The sequence below is a fragment of the Protopterus annectens genome, chromosome 2.part1, assembly GCF_019279795.1.
Source record: "Protopterus annectens isolate FY-2018-M chromosome 2.part1, PAN1.0, whole genome shotgun sequence".
Classification (NCBI taxonomy): domain Eukaryota; kingdom Metazoa; phylum Chordata; order Ceratodontiformes; family Protopteridae; genus Protopterus; species Protopterus annectens.
Window position 1 is genome coordinate 1,702,719,253 of NC_056729.1, and position 17,607 is coordinate 1,702,736,859.

Below are 17,607 nucleotides of genomic sequence, written 5' to 3' on the forward strand. Positions count from 1 at the left end.
GCAAATCAGATTTGGAAGGAATTGGTAGAAAGGTATGTATCTTAGATTTGGAGACATTTTGGTTTGTTGTAAAATAACACATGGGGAGGTGTTGTTGAGTTGTAGGTAAGTCATAGCTTGGGCCTGGGTTGGGATGGATATCAGCTTGTAATTTAATATGTGTTGCGGAGTGTAGCAGCAGGTTTTTTAGTTTGGTTGTTATGCGATGGAATGTGAAGGTAGGTGGCTGAGGGTATGGCGATTCTGTATGTTTGAGATGGTAGCGAAGAGAGTTGGAATAGTTGTATAGCTCTGGGCTGATGCGACTGTGTATAGTTTCATAGTTTCATAGTATAGTACTAGGCTATCTGCCATGGGGTATTTGTAAGCCTAGCCATAGTGATGTGGCTTTTGCCACCCCATGAAATGGTACAAAAAATGTACAGAATAAATTTAGAATACTGTGCCTGTCTAGTAGTGACACAATGAAGGTCCCCTTATATAATAGCATTAGTTTACTGTGCCCCTGTCTAGCAGTGACACAGATGTGACCCCTGGGGTTGATGAGAATCAAACACTGCACCTTGTGCTTGAAAGGCATATACCTTAACCACTGTACCATTGGCCTTTCATAGCTCTGGGCTGATGTGACTGTAAGGTTTATTTGGAGGTTGACCTGTGTCATGTGTTTGTGTAGGGGAGTGATAGTATTTAATGTCATAGTTGTGGAGGTCTGTGGCATTATAGGCTAGAGAAGGCCTGATGGGATAAAGTAGTAGTAGATAGAGTAGTAATGCAACATAGTTGGAGGAGGTTGCAGAGAAAAGGGGAGATGGAGTTGTATATGTTACAGGAGGTGAGCTGTGGGACACTATAGAGTAAATTGAGATCAGTGGTGAAATTTGATAAGCAGTGAAAGTGGAGCTAGTGTGGTGGGTGGGGTGAGGTAAATATGGGAGATGGGAGATGACTGGAGCAGTAGGGAAGGGGTGTGGTGTGTTTAGGTATAAATGTAATGAAAGATAATGATTTGGATTATATAATATGTTGCATATGTTGCTGTACCTCAGTGTAAATGATAACTCCATGAAGAGCCATACTTGTGATGTGATCTACCTGGGAAAGGAGACAGACAGTTGTTTTACTCTTTAGTATCTAAGGTTACATATTTAAAAAGTGGAGGGATGAAGGTATGGAGGTATGAAGGTGGGGAAGTTCCTCAGCAGAATTATTAGAACATCTCAGAAAAGTTGAAAGGTTTAATCCTATACTCTGATGAGTGTAGTTACAGTGAACAGTTTTTCCTTTGGGGTCTTTTGAATATGGTCCATCAGTCATTGTTTCACTGTATTCTGCATTCATCAGACCTATCATTGAGTACAATGCCCCCTTTGGGATGTATCGAACCAAGCATATCCAACACTTGGAACGGTCACCGAGATTCCTCACTAAAAGAATACAAGGTGTAAGTAATGTGTCCTATGCAGACCGCCTCAAGGCCCTATCTCTGTATTCTGTCTCCAACAGGCTTTTGAGGGGAGATCTATGCCTGGCAATCAGGGCATTGTCAGACCACACTCAGATGGACCTCCTGCATATTCAAAAAACAAACAGCACCAGAATTACCCATTCTAAATACTTAGACTTTGCCTGTGATATAAATAGGACCTGCTGGAGAGATAGGCATGTATCCCAGAGACTACTTATAGAATGTTCTTTAACAGGCCCCAGCAGCTGCACATTCTTTTTGTTGTAAATAAAGGTTATGCAGTCTTTGAGTCATTTAGCCAGAGTAACCTTAGAGACTGGTTTGCCCATAGCAACAGAAAAAAATGAGACAAACAATTGATCAGATTTTCTGAACTCCTTTGTTCTGTGAAGGTAAAAATGTAATTATCTGTGAACATCTAGCAAATGCAGACTATATTCGCCTTTGTTTGAAAATTTGGGAAAAATACTGGAAGGTATATAGCTTGATTGATATTAGTGCAAGAGACTACTTTTGATAAAAAGTAGTATCTGACAGTAATATCAATCAGTGTCAGATACTACTTTTGATAAAAATGAAGGATTTGTATGTAAAGACACCTTGTACTTATGAAAGATTAGGTAAGGAGGCTTGCAAGATAAGGCTTGTAATTCAGATTTTTGTCTAGCAGAAGTAATAGCTATCAAAAATAAAGTTTTCCAGGATAAATATTTCAAATCGCAACTTGCTGAAGGTTCAAATATGGGATTAATAAGGGAGTGTAGCACCAGATTCAAGTCCCATGGAGTAGATGGATCTTTGTTTGGTGGTCTCAGCAATAAGGTACCTTTCAAAAAGGCTTTACTAAGTTTGTCTGACATTAGCGGTGTATCATTTAGACCATTAAGAAAATTTGAAATTGCAGCTAAATGAACAGTGAAGGAGGATACTCCCACATCATAAAGTGACGCTAAAAATTCTAAGATCCTATGAATCAGCACAGAATATGGGTTGAGACTGATGTCTGTAGGCCAGTTCAAAAATTTGTGCTACTTACTGCTGTATAATCGTCTAGTCGATGGTTTATGAGAGGCTAAAGCAATTCGCTGTACTGGGGCAGTAAGGTTAGTATGCCTGGCAATCACTGAACTGGAGAAGCTACACCGTGAGCATGAGATTTTGAAGGTTCGGGTGAATGTGTCCCTCTGGATGGGACAGTAGGTCTGGAACTGGGTCCAGTGTCCATGGTTCCCGAATTAAATGAGGGCACAGAAAGTGAAACCATATCTGTTGATGCTGGAAGGGGGCAATGAGGGTTATCTTGTTCTTTGTCCTGTTGGCTTTCTTCAGAAACTGGGAAATGACGGGAATCGGGGGGAAAAGCATACAATAGACCAGGGGGGCCAACCATGGAGGAGAGCATCCCTTGGTGACTCCCCCGGAGGGGGGATCAGAGGTGAAAAAGCTTTGCTGCACTTGTTGTTAAGAGGGGATTTGCAGCACGGCTGGCCCCATAGATGGAATATCCTTTCCAGCAGCAACAGATTGAGAGACCACTTGCAAGGCATCAGGATGCTCCTGCTCAATTTGTTCGCAATCACACGGGAGCTCCCCGGAATGTGTGTTGCAATTAGAAAGCAGTTGGTAGAAATTGTCCATTGCCATAGCCTGAGGGCTTCTCGACAAAGATGGTAAGATCTGGTTCCCCCCTTCTTGTTGATGTACCAAAAGACTGATATGTTGTCTGTTTGGATCGCAGTCATTCCCGAGGGAAGAGTTTCTTGAAATGGTTGCAATGCTAGAAGCACTGCCCTCATGTCTAGAACACTGATGTGCAAATTGGCCTCCAACTGGGACCAGGTGCTTTAGACTGTCTTTACCAGATAATGCCCACCCCCCCTATCCGGGAGTGTCCATGGTCACTATGGCTTGGGGTTGGTGGAGGACAAATGGATGACCCAATAGGATGTTGTTGGAATGGATCCACCAACTCAGGTCCTTTTTGCATAAATCAGTGATTAGAATTTGATGTGATATTGGTTGTTATAGAAATGACCATTGTGATGCCAATAGCCATTGTAGAATGTGCATGTGAAACCTTGCTAGGGGAACTAAGGTAATGGTGGTTTCCATGGATCCTAGAGTCTGTAAGACCAGTTTTGCAGGCACTGTTTTGTTGTGGATAATCTGGATGACTTGTGATTTTATCCTTTGAAGTCTTTCCTGAAGTAGAGACACAGTAGAGGTGCTTGTATCAAATGCTGCCCTTATGAACTCCAAATGCTGTGTTGGCTCTAGATGAGATTTTTTGTAGTTTACAGTAATCCCTAGTGAGAAACTGGTTCAGAGGATACAATCCCTTGCTTGCAGGAGTAGATGCCTGCCTGGTGGTACTGGTGGTGAGCCAGTCATGTAGGTATGGAAGCACCCGGAATCATTGCAGTCAGAAGTGCGCTGCAACTACTGACATGCATTTGGTGAACTCCCTGAGGGCTCTGGTAAGGCCAAAGGGCATGGCTCTGAACTAATAGTGACTGGCTCCCAGTCAGAAGTGCAGGAACCTTCTGGAGTGTCTGTCCATCTTTATGTGATAATATGCATCCCGAAGATCTATTGAGCACATCCATTCATCTTTCCCCAAAAACGGGAGGATAGACTGAACCATAACCATCTGGACCTTGGTATGTCACACTGATTTGTTCAAAACACTGAGATCCAAAATTGGTCTCCAGTCCCTGGTTTTCCTTGGTACTAAAAAGAATCTTGAGTAAACCCCGGATCCAATTTGGTTTGGTGGTACTGTCTGGATGGCTCTTTTGTCGAGCAGTTTTTTAATTTCTAGCACTGCCACATCCCTGTGACTGGGCAGAATGTCCGGGATTCTTTTTGGTCATTTAGGTTGTTTGGAGAAAGGGATATTGTAACCTCTGGTTATGATCCTGTGCAGTTAGTTGCCCATTGTTATTGTTAGCCAGGCAGCTAGTGCAAGGAAAGTCAACCCCTGACTGCCTCCAGAGGAAGGCAATCAAGCTTCTGTTCAGGTGTGCTGATAGGAATTACCATGAAAGGAATCCCTGTAACCCTGATTTTGCAGGCCACCTCTGCCTCTAGCATGGTGTTTTCCATTATAACTTCCCCCTCTGCCCTGGGGGAATCATTACCACGTGAGTCTTGGAAAGGCCCTTGGGACTTTTTGAACCACAGTCTTCCATGCCTGTGGTTCCTCGAATAGGGCCGTTGAGGACTAGAATAGGATACGCCCAAGGGAGAAAGTGTCTTTCCATCCTTTTCACATCTGGCAAGGGTCTTTTTAACTTTGGGGCCAAACAGGATGTTCCGTCAAAAGGAGCATTGTCAAAAGAAGTCATAAATTGCTCCACAAATTCACATAAGCGCATCCAGGTGTACCTTCTAATTGCTACACATAAACCCGCTGCCTTAGTCATCCCTTCAGCAGCGTGTGCAATAAGCCTCATGGACAAGTTGCATATTGAATCAAGGAAAGCCTGCTGGGAAGTTACTTAAGTCTGAACCCCCTCAGCTATGGATCCCATGACAGTGTCTGATAGTTCCTTTATCAGGTCTCTTTGAAGCCTGGTAAAATGTGCCATAAAGTTCAAGGACCTTAGGGTTGGGTGGGTGGCCTAATGGTTAAGGTGTTTGCCTTAAAAACACAAGGTGCAGGGTTTGAGTCTCACAAGGGATAATTGGCTAGGCTTAAAATGGCTCGCAAGGGCAGTTAGCCTAGTACTAATCTATGAACCTATGAACCTATAAGTGCAAAGGTTGATGAAGCATATATGCACTTCTGGAATCTATCCATTGTCCTAGATCCTGTATTAGGAGTATAGATAGTAGGGCTCTTATCAGCAAGCTCCTTTTTAGTGGCTGCTGAAATCACCATGGCATCCATTGGTACCCCTTTAGTCTGGTCTTTTGGGAATGGGATCGATGGAGTCAGGAATGTTTCAAGCCCACTGGACAATCAGTTTAATCAGATTAGCAGTGGAGGGAAGAGATCAAAGCAGTAGATAATTGGGCATGGAAAGTCTGTAGGTATACAGATTCCACAGAGAAAGGTTGTTGGGAAGTCCAGCCACCCCTTTGTTTAAGGATCTCCAGGATGTCACCAAATGAGACATCATCAGAGGGTGACTTTGGGGAACCTTCCGCCTCTTCAAAGTCAGTATCTTCTGTGTAAGACTCTTCAGGGGAGTCTGTGTTTCCTCTTGCACTTTCTTTTCCGGGGCATCTCCTCAGTGGGACTGGCCGGGGAGGTGTCAGAAGAGGAGATAACCATAACAGTTGACTCCTGAGGTTTTTCTGCCTGCTGTGCCAAGTCTGGAAGATGGTGATAGCTTTGGGCTAGGAGAAGGACTGGGCTGTTCTGACAATATTAGATAAGGCCCTCTCCATGGCCTGGAAAGCAGGTTCCCCATAGAGGAATAGGAGAGTGGCATCAAAATAGACTCCTTTGAAACTGTGGCACACCCTGCACTGAGGCGACCACTCCCGAGCCTGAAGCCAGAGTCGAACGTGCGTGGACGGCTCTGCCAAAGTCGGTGTTGAACCACGCTCTCCTGAACCAACCACAAAACTCTGACCCCAAGAGGTCTCTTGTTCTGACAGAACTGAATAGCTCAGGGTAGTTATTGGTGATGGAGACAAGACTCTCATCGGTGACGAAGCAGTCAACACCGGAACTGTCGGAACTGGGAACTCTGAAGGCTCAGTTGAAGTCAGAGGAGGAACAAGGATGTACTGAGAAGCTGGTTAAGTTCCAGAGCCAGAAGTGCTAGGAACTGAGGAAGTGGCTAATCCCCTCGCCACCAGGACCTGGTCCACTAGCCTCATGACATCTGATTCCGTGAGGCTCTTGGTGGAGCATACCGAATGCACTGAAGAACACTGTGGTTTGTCCAAAAAGGGGCTTGGTGGCTGTTCAACAAAGGGGTCGAATCTCAGAGAGTATCTTGTTCTTGGTACATCTTTAAAGGAAAATTCCTTTGGTTTCAGAACCTGTGGAACAGAGGAGTGTGAAATGGTTGGAACTGGAGAAGTAATAGACACCGTAGTTGTAGGTGTACAGGTTGGCACCGGTGGCACAGATGGAGACAGGTATTTTTCATCCAGTTCAGATGATATTGTGGGAGCCAGAGAAGACTTGGTCTTTTTAATAGTTGGTCCTGATGAAAGTGTGGGAACCGAATGACTCTTCTTCTTAGATATCCCGTGTCTGGTGGAAGAGGAGGAAGACGGGGAGCTAATGCCAGTTTATTGAAGTCACAGATATGGCCTCCTCAAAAGAAGTTTTTATCAAGCCTTTAAGAATTAATTTGCTTTTTTCTTTCTACAATGGCCTAGTGGCTAAAGCCATAACAGATGGCACAGTCCTCCTGAAGATGCACGAGACCTAAGCAATACATGCATAAGTCATGCCTGCCTGAGTTTGACAGCTTACAGTCACATTTCTGGCATCTCTTAAAGCCAGAAGTGCCTTTAGATTTTTCAGCCATGTCAGCAAATCATGCTCACACACAACTAAAAAAGAAAGAGGGAGAGGAGAGAGAGTTTTTTTTTTTTAACAATGGTACTAAAAGGTTACCATAACAGTAAAAGGAGAATACGAGGAAGAGATAACAGCAATGGTATGAGAGATTACTGGTAAAAGGACAGGAGAGAAAAAACACACCAAAAAAATCAATAAAAGAGGAGCCTGGTAAAGAGAAGGATTTGTTAGAGACTAGTAAAACAACTCAAAAACAAGTAAATAGCACAATCGTATGAAATTGCTAGCTCAAGAGCTGACAGGAGAGGAACACATCTGTTCACTTAAAGCAGCAAACGAAATCTGAGGTAATCTGGAGTGGAGCATTATGGGTAGGGCTATGCTCAAATGTTTTTGGAAGGAGTGAGCAGGAATAACGACCGAGTCGGTTCCGAGATATGAAACCAAACCAACAGTCAAGGATTAAATGAAGCTTGACAACATCAGATGTACAATTATTGATCAAAGGGTACAAAAAGTCATAAAAAAAATGGAAACATTTTTCATTTTTAGGTAACTTTTTTGGACCTATTTATGCTCACCCCAGCTGATGATCATCTACTTGGGCCTGCTCCCATTGCTACATTTTTATTTTAGTGTTCCCCGATACTACCTCACTTCAGGATTGAAACTTTACTAGTAGCAGACAGGGATGGGGACATGGTCGGAGTGGAGCAGGTGACAGCATCATATGTGCTGTCTTATACACTGGGGAATTTTTGACTGGCCTAACTGGACAGAGCTACTGAATTGTGATGCATCACCACATGTAACTTTAGTAAGTTCCAGCCCTCTTTAAGTGTTGAAATGCTAATTGCAATCTGCCATGTGATTACGGCACGTGCTCATCAACAGGGACATGTGAGATGGTGGGCCAAAACCCCTTTAAATCCACACCTTCTCACGCAACCCCCCCCCCCCCAATTAGGCTCCTCTAGCACCAGAGATGCTAGTCAGACTTAGGTCATCAGGGTTGTAGTTGGGGTTCCATCCCCTCATGCCACACGGCCACAAAAATTTTAATTTTCCTTTTCAAGTAGCACCACTGAATCAATGAAATCTACACATCTCTTGCCAGAAGCAAGCCAACAGCATAACGTTTTCTGATTTCCTTATAATCAGACATTATAGAGTTGGAAACTAATGAAAATTCACACTCAGGTCTCCAGCTTTGTAGATGTACTCCTAATCCAATTTACTATACTGCTATTAGCAGATAGAAATAAACTTCAGTTACTCATAATGTCCAGTCCCACATTACCTACTGAAGGGCAAGAGTGTTGCTCTAACAAACTGCAAGTCATTAATCCTGCTGCAAAGTACAAATAGTTTTTAGCTAACATAACTTGATAATAGCTTACAGTTACTCCCAGTATAATAATTAACCTAACAGAAAACAACTTATAGGTTCATAGGTTCATACTAGGCTATCTGCCCTAGGGCATTTATAAGCCTAGCCAGAATGTGTTTGGCTTTCGCCACCCATTTTAAATTTATTTTGCTATGCCCTTTTTCAAGGTTAGTATACTGTGCCTCTGTCTAACAGTGACACAGAAGTGATACCCGGGGTAAACCTACGATCTCCCATCCACTCATCAAGATTCCTCTTGAAGAGAGTCAATGAGGGACTCTGCCTAACCTGGACTGGGATTTTATTCCAGAGTGAAGGGAGCCTCTGGGTTATGAATCTGTCCCTCCAGCATGTCCTATTTATTTCAGTGCTGAGGTTCAAGTCTCTCGAGCGCATAGCTCGGTGGGATTTGGATTTTCTTAGGTGCAGCATGTCCATTAATTGCAGGTTGGACATGGCTTTATACGTCAGGCACAGATCGCCTCTGAACAGACGGTATGCCACTGAGTAGAGCTGGAGTTTCTTTAACTGGGCAGCATATGGCATCTGTTTGAGGCCTTTGATCCTCTTGGTGAGGTACTTTTGGGGTCTTTCCAGTTGCTGCAGGTGTCTGGTAAGGTACATCCCAAAAGGGGCATTGTACTCAATTATGGGCCTGATGAGGGATGAGTAAAGAGGCACGATTACCTCCCCTGATCTAGATGTGAATCCCTTCATGATTAGGTGGGCTATATAAAATGTTTTTCTAACCACTTTGGCCACGTGGTTGTCAAATGAGAGATTGCTATCAACTTGGGTCCCCAGGTCCCTAATCACTTCTTCTGTACTTAATAGATTACCACCTATGTGGTAATTTGTGGGCACTTTGTTTTTGCCAAAGGGGATGACTATACACTTTTTGGCATTTAGCTTGAGGCCATGGCTCTGGCACCAGTTGTCTGTTTCTATGAGGCCCTTTTGGAGGATGCTTGTGTCGGCTGGAGAGTCGATTATGGCCCAGTTTGCAGTCATCTGTGAACTTGGTCAGCCACAGTCCTTCCGTGTTGGCCTGTACCTCCGAGAAATATATACCGAACAAGAGAGGTCCCAGGACTGAGCCTTGTGGGACACCACTTGTAACTGGTTTGGAGTCTGACATGGCTCCAGCAATTCTAACCATGTGGGTTCTGTCCTTGAGCCAGTTTGCAATCCATCTAGTGACATAGGGGTTTATATTTAAGCTGGTGAGCTTATCTATAATGCCCGAGTGGGGTATTGTATCGAAGGCTTTTGAGGTCCAGGTAGGCTGTGTGGACCACCTTCCCCTCGTCAATCGCCTTGGTGACTGTTTCAAAGAAATCAACCAGGTTTAAGAGGCAGGATCTGCCCTTAACAAAGCTGAACTGGGTAGGATCCAGTGTCTGTAGGTCCCCAATATCTTTATTTATGAGGTCCATGATGATCCTTTCCATAGCTTTGCAGACCAAGCTAGTCAGGCTTATGGGGCGATAGTTTCCAGGATCCGTTGAGGCACTACCTTTATGGAGAGGGACCACTGTTGCTGTACGCCACTCTTTGGGCACATATCCTGTAGTAAGGCTGAGATTGAACAGTAGTTTTATGTTTGGGTTTAGCTCTTCTTGGAGTTCATGTAGGATGCAGCCCGGGACACCGTCTGGTCCCATTGATGCTGTGTTTTTGCTTTGGAGAGGGCGGCTCTTACCTGAGCATCTGAGATGTCAGGGGCAGCACTCTGCTGGGTTAGATATTTGCCCCTTTGGCGGGGGCTGTTGAGAAGTTTGCGCTGAACCTGTCAGCTAGGATGTTGGCAATGTCTGTGGGTTCAGTGTATTTTTTGTCATTTTGGACTAATTCTGAGCATATCTGGGAATTACCACCCAGGTTCCTAACATAACTAAAGAAAGCCTTGTGATTATCCTTAGTGTCCTGTGCAATTTTTCTCTCGAAGCTGGCCTTAGACAATTTTATGAGTGCCTGTAGTTTTTTGCTAATACTGATCAGTGATGCCTTCCCTTTTTGGGATTTTGCTCTATCATTTAGTAGCTCCCTCCTTCTATTGTATAGTTTGTTTATGGCTGGGGTCCACCAGACAGGACGTCTGCCTTTGGAGGATTAGGTCTTGGTTTTATTTGGGATCGCGTGATCCATGCATTCCTGAAGGTGTTCATAGAATGTGTTTATAAAGGATTCTGCGGTCTGGTCCGTATTTTCCACAGGCCCGGGGGCTTTGAAGGATTCCACCTCGGTTTTGAGGAGTGTGAAATTTGCTTTAGAGAAGTTTTTCACTGTGGTTTTCTGGGCAGGGGGTGGGGTCGGGATGTGAATATCCAGTGAGATTAGTTTATGGTCTGATCTTACCAGTGAGGGATTCACTTCTGGTCTGGAGCATAGAGTCCCCATGTTGGTGATGATCAGGTCCAGTATGTTTTCCCCTCTTGTGGGAGTGGTAACAAGTTGTTCCATAGCATTTGAGTTTATAAATTCTAGGAACCTTTGGGCTAGGGTGTTGGAGCTAGAGTAATGCTCCCAGTCTATGTTTGGGTAGTTGAAGTCACCCAATATAATGGTGTTTGGAGAGACCTTCATATTTTCCAGTGTTCTCAGGAAGGCCAAGTGGGGTTCCTGGGTTTGGGAGGGTGGTCTGTAGCAGGCTATAAACTGGAAGGCAGTTTTACCCACTGTTAGTTGCACATGGATAGTCTCTGATGCTTCGTGCTTTGCCACCAACCTGGAGGTGTGGGTATCTTTGATGAATATCGATACTCCCCCTCCTTTTGTGGTTCGGTCCAAGTTGTGGGGCCGAAAAGCATGGTATGAGGTATAACCTGGTAGTGCTGGGGTGCTCTCGGGAGCCCTGAACCAGGTTTCTGTTACTGCACAGATATCGATGTTCTCCATGCTAAGGAGAGTTTCGAGTGCATGCATCTTGAGGTTTAGACTTCTGGCGTTGAGTAGCATTACTCTTAGTTGCTTATCCCTTGTGATACCTATGGAGGTGGGTTTGTCTTTTGAGCCTTGCCTAAAAAAGGCACTATGGGGGTAGCAAGAGCCTTTGCCAATATCCGAAAGCCCAGGGGTGACAGGTGCAAGCCGTCCCTAGCGAAGCATCGTGGCTTGTCGAGCATATCATCCCAAGCTGACAGGCATTGGATCCCCTTTAAATGACACCAGTACTTAAGCCAATTGTTGAAATTGATCATCTTGTCTTGATCTGAATCACAACTCCCTTCCTAATGACTATAGTTCTTTATCTTGTGCACAATAACATGTGACAAACCCTTAACGTTTCTGTCAGAGCTGTCAGCAGAGTTTAACCTTCATAATTAAAATGATGAATATACTGGCAATACTCCCCAGAAAATAAACCTTATTAAAACTGAAAAATATGAACTGCAAAGAGGAAATCACATATAGTGAAAGGTATAATCATGAAAATAAAAAAAAAAATCATATAACAATATGATTTAAACAGAATTCTGCTGTATGCCTGGTCCATGAAAAAATATAACAACATTACATGTTATCCTTGAGAAATTTTCTTTTTTTCACAAGTCAAAAAAAAAAATATTACAAAGCAATTTCCCTAGCTTTTGCAATGCTACCAGGTTACCTGAGGGAAGGTCTGGGCAGAGTTCCAGTCAATGCAATAGTTCAAAGTTTGTCTGCCATCCAACACAATGTAGTCCTAGTACACCACAGGCATTCTTTAATCTCAGAAGACTCAGTTGTCATTATGCAATACAAAATATGCTCAACAAATGTGACTGAGGATCGCTATTACTGTAACCAAAGATATTATAGCAAATAACTAAAGGTTAATATTTTTTTATCATCAGGCTTGTGCACTACTGATATTCTACAACCAGGATTGACATAACCCATGTCTACTTTTCTTACTGCCCGTAAAAATATGTAGTGAGTTTTTAACAGTCAATGAAGACATGCACTGTTTAACAGGGAGTGGCAACTTGTAGTATAAGGTAGGTAGATATTGTGTCACCTGCATAGCAAAAAATAAGCAAACTGGAATCAAGAAAAGCTCATTAACAATGACAAGGTGGCAGTAACACCAAGATTATCTAAGACCTGTAGAGCAAGAAATAACTTAAGCAAACTGGAACCCAGAAAGGCTTATTAACAATGACAAGGTGGCAGTAACACCAAGATGACATAAGAATAGTACAACATCTGAGTTCTCTGAACAAGATTACATAAGAGCAGAACAACATCCGAGTGCTCTGAGCAGAGAGGTAATCTATATTCTTAAGTAAGTTATATTCCATAACAACACAAAGTAGAAGCTGGCCTGATGGTAAAACAGAATAACAGAAAACCTTATGCAAATTAGTAGAAAGGAACAGTGGACATAGTTCGCACATTGCTTTTCAACTGTCCAGATTTTTGCAGAATGTCCAGATTTTTGGCTTATATTTTTGGTCTGTTCCTCATAAAATTTGTGGTTCTCTGGCAAATCACTGGTATGGTCTGAGGACTGAAGTTGGTAAATAATGCCATACATTTGAGTTTCAGACTTCGTCACTTCAAATCCGTCAGAAAATGTATGTTAAAACAAATTCTGTTACTCTATCAACTCTCTAAGTTTATAAGTGCAATATTTAAAATATGTCACTATTTTTGGGCCTTTGCCCCCCTTTTTGTCAGGCTTTGTCTAGAGAGATTTCTTGTATAACAGGTTGAGAGGTATGCAGTTTGTGCCAAAACCACAAGCCAGTACCTCACCCCAGGTAGCTCTTCAACGGAAGAGCAAAAAAAAAAAAGCATTTCCTGTAATAACTAGCTAGCTCTTCATAGGTTAGCCTAGCCCATAGAAGTGCCCTAGCATCGTGCTGTCCGACGTTAGTTTCTAGTGCCTCTATCAAGTAGAGCCACTGGAGTGATCCCTGGGGTGAACTTTCTATTGCCCATCCACTCATCAAGATTTCTCTTGAAGAGGGTCAGTGAGGTGCTCTGCTTGACATGTATGGGAAGTGTATTACAGAACATGGGCAGTCTCTCGGTGAGGAACCTGTTCCTCCAGCATGTTCTGTTGATTCTGGTAATGAGGTTGAGGTCTCTGGAGCATGTGGTGTGGATGGATTGGGGTTTCTTTGGATGTAGCATTTCTAACAGAGCTGGGTCAGACATGGCTTTGTAAGTCAAGCAGAGATCAGCTCTAAGTAGGCAATATGAGACAGAGAATAGCTAGAGTCTTTTGCGTCTGTCCGTGTAGGACATGTGCTTAATGCCTATGATCCTCTTCGTGAGGTACTTCTGTGGCCTCTCCAGCTGTTGCAGGTGTCTAGTGAGGTACATGCCAAATGGGGCATTATACTCGATGACTGCTCTAATGAGGGAAGAGTAGAGAGAGATGATGACCTCTTTCTTCCTGGATGCAAAACCATTGGTAAAGAGATGTGCCACACAGAAGGAATTTCTGACCACAGTGGCAATGTGGTGGTTAAAGGAGAGGTTGCTGTCAACCTGTGTCCCCAGATCTCTTAAAAAGCCTTCAGTGTTCAGTGGGCTCCTATTAATGTGGTAATTAGTGGGAACTGAATTTTTACAAAAGGGGATATTGACCCATTTTTTGGCATTAAGCTTAAGGCTATGGTTTTGATACCAGTCATTGATCTCAGTGAGGCCTTTCTGTAGGATGTCTGCATCACTTGGGGAGTTAATAATGGCTCCCAGCTTGCAGTCGTCTGCGAACTGGGTCAGCCAGAGTCCCTTTGTGTTGGCCTGGACTTCTGAGATGTAGATGTCAAACAGGAGATGACCCAGGACCAATTGCTGTGGGACTCCACTCGTGACTGGTCAGCAGTCAAACTTGGAGCCCGCTGCTTTCACACTGTGTGTTCTATCTGTGAGCCAATTTGCAACTCACATAGGGATATAGGGGTTGATGCCTAGTTTGGTGAGTTTATCAATAATTCCCAAGTGAGGAATGGTATCAAAGGCCTTGGCCAGATCAAGGTAGGCTTTATGCACTGCCTTACTTTTATCTGCAGCCCTGGTGACTGACTCAAAGAAGTCAACCAGGTTGAACAGGCATGATCTCCCTTTCACAAAGCCAAATTGCGTGGGGTCTAGAATTTGGAGATTTCCTATATCTTGGATAAAATAAGCAAGTGGTTGGTAAATAAAGATCCTCTTAGTAAATAGAAAAAGCCAATGAATAAAAAAGAGAGAGCACACAAGGCAACAACAGGCAAACAGTTTAATTCAGTTCAGTAAACACTTTCATGTCTCGATGGATGCTTCCTCAGACATTAACAATTCAGTACTCAAATCACTTCCTTTTTATAGATGAAATAATTAATTAAAACTAATTAAGTAATTCAATTAGCCACACATCACATTTTTAAAGATATATATATATATAAATATTAAATGTCTTAAAATACATTAACACAGGAATGGGTATAAATATAAATATAAATATGTCAGTAGAACCAAAATACTATATTTTATTAAAAACATCTAATAAATTCTAAAGCTCTAACATGTCCAACAATACATATAAAATCTGTGGCTTAAAAAATCACATGAATAGAAATTAATGCATCAATGGTCTTTCAGCTAAAAATGGCCTTAACACTACTTTATCATTAAGACCAAACCCTTTGTCAGCTTGCATCCTGACTATCTACTTAGTTTCACGTTGTTCTGTTTGAATTTTAAGCCACAGAAATTTTAAAAATGTGATATGTGGCTAATTGAATTACTTAATTAGTTTTAATTAATTGTTTCATCTATAAAAGGGAAGTAATTTGAATACTGAATTGTTAAAGTCCGAAGAAGCGTCCATCGAGACGTGAAAGGGCTTAATGAACTGAATTAAACTATCTGCCTGTTGTTGCCTTGTGTACTCTCTCTTTTTTTATTAATTGGATTTCCTATATCCTTGCTAATCAGATCCATGATGGTGCTCTCCATAGCTTTACATATCAGACTCGTCAGGCTAATGGAGCGATAATTCCCAGGGTCTATAGTTGCTCCCTCTTTATGGAGAGGGATGACTGTAGCAGTGCACCATTCAGTAGGGACAAAGCCTGAGGTGAGGCTGTGACTGAACAGGGCACACAGATGTGCCAGTTCGCTTTGTAGTTTATGTAGAACACAGCCAGAAATATTATCGGGTCCCATGGAAGCTGTATTCTTGGCCTTGGACAATGCAAATTTAACCTGTCCTGCAGTAATGCTGGGTGTCTGGCATTCTTCCGGTATTGTGATTGGTCCTTTTGGGGGGGAGGGGTAAAGTTGGCATTGAATCTGTTCGCCAGTATGTTGGCAACATCTGTTGGTTCAGTATAGGAGATACCATTGTGCAGTAACACAGAGCAAATCTGGGTATTGCCATGGAGGTTCTTCATCTAACTATAGAAGGCTTTGTGATTGTTTTTAGTGTCTGCCACAATTCTGCCTTCATAGCTGGCTTTAGAGGATTTGATGAGGGATGTCAACTTTTTGTTGAGGCTAATAAGGGAGGGTTTCCATTCTTGGGACTTCATCTTTTTCTGCAACAGTTTCTTCCTTCTGTTGTAGAGTTTATTAATGGCAGGGGACCACCAGATTGGCTTCCTTTTTTGGAGGACAGCGTCTTTGTTCGTTTGGGTATGGCTAGTTCCATGCATTTGTGTACATGTTCGTACAGTGCATTGGTGTATGAATGATTCAGCAGTCATGCAGCTATTTTCCATTGGCATGGGTGCCGTGAAATTAGCCACCTCTGTTTTTAGGAGTCCAAAATCAACTTTGGAGAAGTTTTTCACGGTGGTTACCTTTGTGGGGGTGTGGGTGAGATGTAGATTTCCATGGTGATTAGTTTATGGTTAGATCTGACCAGGGACGGATTGACTATTGATGTAGAGCAATGGTTGCCCATGTTAGCAATAACCAGGTCAAGGATGTTGTTTCCTCTAGCGGGGGTCAGAATGAGCTGGACCAGGGCATTGGAATTGATGAATTCCAGGAAGCATTGGGTCAGTGCATTGGTGCTTGAGTAGTTTTCCCAGTTGATGGAGGGTAGTTGAAGAGTAAGAGAGTGATGGGTTGGACCTTGATAGATTCCAGGATGCTTAGGAACATGGAGTAAGAGTCTAGGGACATGGTTGGGGACCTATAGCAGGCTACGACCTGGAGCGACATCTTATCCAATGTTAGTTGTACCTGAAGTATCTCAGATGCATTATGCTGTGCTGCTAGTCTGGAGGTGTGCATATCCTTTATAAATATGGAGACTCCACCACCTTTGGAGCTTCGGTCCATGTTTCGGGGCCAAAAGGTGTGGAATGAGTTATAGCCTGGTAGCACAGTGGTGCTTTCTGCTGCTTTAAACCAGGTCTCCATTAAAGCACAAGTGTTGATATTCTCCATTTTGACAAGTGCTTTGAGCGAGGATATCTTGAGATTTAGACTTCTAGCATTGAACAGCATGATCCTCAGACTGCATTTATTTATAGCTGTTACGGTGGTAATTTGGTCTTTTGAACACTGCCTAAAAAAAGCAGTATAGGGGTGGCAAGAGCCTTAGCATCCCTCCCCCCAGTAGATCTTCCATTGAAGAGCAAAAAAAAAACCACTTCACTGTAAAAACTGTTAAATCATGCACTCCCCAAGAACAAACAGGATGATGGATGGCCAATCACACCCACCCAACACTTTGCTCCTGGAGCAATTGCCCCTCTCACCCTGCCTAGCTACATTTCTGGTAAGGAAGTGAGGAAGTGCAGCCGAGGAGGAATAGGTGGAGAATTAGTAACCTCATCCATAACATCTACCTATTTCTGGTGGGGGGCCCTCTTTGCTCTCAAACAAAATCATCCCTAGTCTAGCAACAGTCTCAGCAAAGGAAAAAACTTGTCCAGGATTAACTTTAGGTTCACTCTCTGAAGTGTCAAAATTCTGGGCAATAGATTCCTAAGGGGAATCACCCCTGTCTGTGTCAGAATCCCCATTCCCTGAAAACATAAACTCCTCTCTGGCAATACTTGTACTAGAACTGTAAACAGGGAAACAGCTCTCAGAACATGCTGACTGCAAAATACTCTTAGTCAAATATATAAGATATGACTTATATACAGAAACAACCTGATAATCTGCCCTATAATTACATTTTTGTTTATTTTTTGCTTGGAATATCCTTACTGGGAGAAAGTTCAAAGGAACAGACAACTGTCTCTGGTAACAAATCTCTTTCATTGGACAACGCCTGTACCTAGAGTGTTTGGTTCCCTCATACCTGTAACAGGTACTGGAACA

General features: G+C 43.0%; 1 protein-coding gene across 1 annotated transcript in view; it reads right to left on the reverse strand.

Moving 5' to 3' along the window:
- The window catches only part of LOC122794790, a 228,216-nt gene that overhangs the window by 158,743 nt on the left and 51,866 nt on the right, over nucleotides 1-17,607 (reverse strand). The window lies entirely within an intron of this gene.